Genomic DNA, 5,445 nt, shown 5'->3' with positions numbered 1-5,445 from the left:
AGACTTGTCTTTATCCTAAGAGACTGGGGGTTTCAAAAGAATATGGTCTGAAAAGAGAAAATGGGTAGGAAAGAGGTAAGGGGGATTGATTCAAGTAGACTGATGAGGAGGATTGAATGCAGGAAAGATGATTACACAGGAACTCAAGTAGGTGGTGGTAGAGAATATGAAGAAAATCAGTACATTTAGCAGGTGTCAAGAGGTAAAATCAAATGGGTTTGGTGAAGGACTGGATGTGGGAGATGATGGAGAGACAGTGGTTTCAAAGGTAACTCTAAGATTCTGGATTGCAAAACCAGAGCAAAAGCCCTGACATTAATGGAGACAAGGTGCTGGAAGAGGTCCAGGTTGATGGAGAAGATTTTGATTTATTTACAGTCATGTTGCATTTTAAGTTCCTTTAACATCCTTAGTTTTAACTAAGTCAATTCAATCTGTAGGACTAGAGCTTGAAAGAGAGATCAATTAAACTCCCTGGGCTTTTGCATCTTCATCTTTTTGTAGCAATAATAAAATATCACTTAAAGACCATTGTAAAAATAGATAACAAGTACAAATGGAAAGCATGATGCAATGGAATTCATACCAGTAGTTATTATAACACAAAAATAGCATCAAGCTTTTCACTAGTGGCTGTTAGGCTGTTCGAGGGACTCAACCTTGCCAGTATTCTAATGGGTGTAAAATTGTCCATATGGTATAATTTTGGGCAAAAGAGTTTTTGACAGAAAATTTTTGGAAGCAATACATTGACCACAAATGACAAGTAAAGGATTTTAGCCACAGTTACAAAATGGTGGGGTAAGATTTTTTTCGTGCAGGACTCTTTCAGACCACATCTTCTGGTACTCAACTTTTACTGCTCATTACTGGGAGGAACTTCTAAGAATTCCAGCACCCAGGCCAGTTAAATCAGAATGCCAATACCTAGGCCAGTTAAATCAGAATCTCTAGGGATTAGGGACCAGCAATGATTTTGTTTGTTTGTTTCTTTGTTTGTTTTCGAGAAGTAGTCTCGCTCTGTCACCCAGGCTGGAGTGCAGTGGCACGATCTGGGCTTACTGCAACCTCCACCTCTGGGGTTCAAGCGATTCTCCTGCTCAGCCTCCTGAGTAGGCGCCTGTCACCACGCCAGGCTAATTTTTGTATTTTATTAGAGAGGGTGTTTCACCATGTTGGCCAGGCTGATCTTGAACTCCTGACCTCAAGTAATCCGCCTGCCTCAGCCTCCCAAAATGCTGAGATTACAGGCGTGAGCCACTGTACCCAGCCAGCATTGATATTTTTTAAGCCTCCAGATAGTTCTGGTGTGCACTCATGATTGAAAACCACCAAGCTAGAGTGAGAGTCTTTGTGTGAGGTGAACTTGGGTAATGAGCCACCCAGACAGACATTTAGAATTTTCTCCCATGGTCCAGGAGGATTGAAGTAGAACTAGTGGCTTTGGATTTTTCCTCTATTTCCCCATATTGCCTACTCATCAGGCATAGCTCCTTTGTTCATACTGCCTGAGGCTGTCCCTGATGTCTTCCATCAGACACTGTCTGATTCTCCTCACTACCTAGATGTCTCACTTGAAGACTGTGAGTCAAAAAGATGAGGTTGGAGACCTCACCTGAAAATCTGTGTTTCCAGCAAGTTCTGTCTGTATTCTTAAGACAAAGAAGCTGGGTTTGAGAAGTAGTGTCCTAACCATTGTTACTCAAATGGTAGGTGCTTGGACTGGTATCACCTAGAAGATTGTAAGAAACACAGCATCTCACACATTCCAGACCCATGAAACAAAATGCACTTTAACCACATGTCCTGGTGATACATACATCCGTTAAACTTTGAGAAGCACTGCCCTAAAACTAAGTTTCCCAAGAGAGATGCCAGACCACCTACATCATAACAACTTGAGATGCTAATAATCTACTCTGAACCTTATGAATCAGAATATCTTGGGTGAGGCCTGGAAAGCTTCACATTTAACAAAATCAGCTATTGACTCTTATGCACAATTACGAAGTTTAAAAGTACTTGGTCTTGTATTGGTTTAGTGAACACCTGCTCAGGCAGCTCTGGGGATCTGGAACATCACAGGGTATAGCAATGTGAGTTGGGTTATTGGTCTCACGTACTCAAACATGGGCTACAGTTGCCACCCCACCCACCACACATTGGTCTTCATGTGTCAGTCCTTCGAGCCTTACTCATGGGTCAACATATTAATTGTGTGTGACTCACAGAGTGTGATCACAAAGGGAGATTTATTTTTCTCTCTCACTCTCCCTTTTAACCAGTTTGGTGGGAAGCCAAAGTGGCTACCTCCTCTGCTTTCAGACAAAAATCTAGGCAGTCATCATGGTTTTATAGTTACCTTTAAATTAATAGAAAGTCATATATCAGCCAGATGTAGTGGGTGCGTGGCTGTAGTCGTAGCCATGTGGGAGAATCACTTGAGCCCAGGAATTTATGACCAACATGACGGGGGCAGCATAGTGAGACCCCGTCTCTTAAAAACAATGATAACAAGAAAGTCATGTATCATTTCAAGCCACTTAGTCACAATTAAACACTTAAAATATCTACCTCTGGACAATAATCAAAACTCTGAACCAGATTTAACATGAGCATGCATTTTCTTCCTAGCTGGGGCTGGCTACAGGCTGGCTCCCTGCTTTTGGAGAGAAGCTATGATTACGTTTCTCTTTTTCCCTTTTCTCTCCACCACTCAATAGCTATATTAATGACATCTCCCTGAATAAGTGAAGGAGGCAGGAGGGAAGGAAAGGAGAGCAGAAAATCCTTACTTATCAGACACTACCATGAAATAGTTTCACATTCTCTGGTTTTGGTGGAGGTTGAAATCACACTTTTATGGACGCTTTCAAAGGTTTATTTTGGTTCTCATGCTGGGCTCTGCTAACCCACCTCCTGTGATGCGGATGACGTGTTCTGTTCCTCTAACTCTCACTCTGCCCTCAGCCACTAGTTTTCTGGGTACTCATTCAACACACACAACTGGATTCCCAACGCCTACCAAATGGTCATTTTGGACAAGAATCAAGGTGGCTTTAGGTTCCTACTTTTCCATTTGACCTACATACGGGTCATAGGACACCAATGCTCTTTTGTCCCACTGTTGTTGGAACTGTGGTTACTTCCTAAATTTGATCCTCAGCTCTCTCTTCTTCTTGTCCTGCCCTCTAGAGCTCAAAGTTGTAGGCTTTTTACCTTAGAATACTCAGGTGGAGATCAGACCCGAGTCACTGTGATTTTCTTGCCATGAGGACAACACTTTCCAAGTTCTTCAAGTGGCCCCGGTAAAGCCACTCTCAGTAAACTTGAGGGGCAGAGAAAATGTTTCCTCACCTTTCTAGAATAGGACCTGGAACTCACAGCACAACTCATCATAAAGAAATCTTCTCTCTAGTATTCAATCACTGACCCAAAATGGTTCCCAATCATTTCCTTTTTGCTCATGGTTCAGCATCTGATTGGAATCTGATGTCTGTCATGTCTTGGTGCTTCAGTTGAAAGCTCCAATTTAATATCTTGATAACTCTGAAGCACGCTCATGCTCGTTTACATCAAATCAAGTTTAAAGCAATGAGTTTTAAGATTGGTGGTAAATTCAGCCAATCAATCAACAAATTGTTATATGGAGTCAATTAATATATTAAGATTGAAATAATCTGTGAAACCTTAGAAACTCTAGAAAATTGATTCTCTATTTCTTCTTGTTATTCACTATTTGAACTGTTCCATAAAAGTAGCAACTCATTAATAAAGAGCAAAAGCTCTACTGAAAAACACTTAATAAAATTCTCATTCTGCTTTGTCATATCTTAAAAATACTTCAGAGGACTCAATGATAAAAGCAGGCATGAGGCCAAGCGTGGTGGCTCACACCTGTAATCCCAGCACTTTGGGAGGCCGAGATGGGGAGATCATGAGGTCAGGAGATCGAGACCACCCTGGCTAACATGGTGAAACCCCGTCTCTACTAAAATTACAAAAAATTAGCTGGGCGTGGTGGCAGGCGCCTGTAGTCCCAGCTACCTGGGAGTCTGAGGCAGGAGAATGGCGTGAACCCGGGAGGCGGAGCTTGCAGTGAGCCGAGATGGCGCCACTGCACTCCAGCCTGGGTGACAGAGCGAGACTCCGTCTCAAAAAAAAAAAAAAAAAAGCAGGCATGAAAAGCAGATATAACAAAGCAAATAAAATGACAAGGCTCTACATCTTAGCCAATTTTATTATTGTTGCAACACCAGGGATTTGGCTCGCATATGCTTAGGTGATATTGTAAAGCTGACTCAATTGTATGCATTGATCATTCTGGGGATGGAGGAAGGGCCATAAGCACTTCCAAAGGTCCGAAAATATTTTTTCCCATGATAGTCAAATGGCAGGAGGGATATAGATCATTTAGTACCTTCCTTAATCTTTCTTCAAATGTTTTATTTTCACCACCTTTTAAAATGTACAGCCTGTTCATTTTTGGTACTCTTGATCACCCTTTCCAGGTGTATTTTTTTTCCCAAAGCACTGATTATCTTCCAATTACAATATCATTTACATGTTTGTTTTATTTTCCAGAGTCTGTCCCTCCCCCATTAGAGTATAAGCTCCATGAAGGTAGGAACTTTGTCATATTTATTCCTTGACTTATCCCAAGTATCTAGAGCAATGCCTGCATTTAGTAAGTGCTCAATAAATATCTGTTTTATTTAATTAAATTGTACATGTTGACTATTGTTTTAGTCTGTTTTGTGCTGCTATAACAGAATATTTGAGCCTGGTTAATTTATAATAAACAGAAATTTATTTTTTTCAGAGTTTTGGAGGTCGAGAAGCCCAAGATGAAGGTATAAGCTTGGTTGGTGGCTGGTCTCTGCTTTCCATGGTGTCTTGAATGCTACATCCTCCAAAGTGAGTTACGCTGTTTCTCATGTGGCAAAAAAAGGTACAAGAGGAAAAAACAGCAAGAAAGACCTTCCTCTTCAACCTCAAGTTTTTATAAGCTATGATGGATGGGATCATCCATGAGGCCTCTGTTCTCATGACTTGATTACCTCTTAAAGGACCCACCTTTTAATACTGTCATACTGGGGATTAGGTTTTAACTTCTGAATTTTGGAGGGGACAAAAATATTCAAGCCATAACAACTATTTTTCTTAAAGGTAATAAATCTGTCATTTTTTTTTCAAAGAACTCTTCTCTGCTCTAATTGTACATAACATTCCATTGTGTGAATATACTACAGGTAATTTATCCCTTCTACTGTTGACTAGGTAGCTGTCTTCTCTGCATTTTATTCCCCTAAGTTGCCCCAGCCTTCCCTTATCTCCAGAACATTGAAAAATGTAAAAAAACTGAGGGAGAAAAATGAAGCAAGACTTTTATCCATTGATTTCATCAGCAAAAATAATCATCTGTCCTCTATATATTTAATATAT

Source organism: Symphalangus syndactylus, chromosome 24, assembly GCF_028878055.3.
Source record: "Symphalangus syndactylus isolate Jambi chromosome 24, NHGRI_mSymSyn1-v2.1_pri, whole genome shotgun sequence".
Lineage (NCBI taxonomy): Eukaryota > Metazoa > Chordata > Mammalia > Primates > Hylobatidae > Symphalangus > Symphalangus syndactylus.
Note: the sequence above shows the minus strand (reverse complement) of the source record.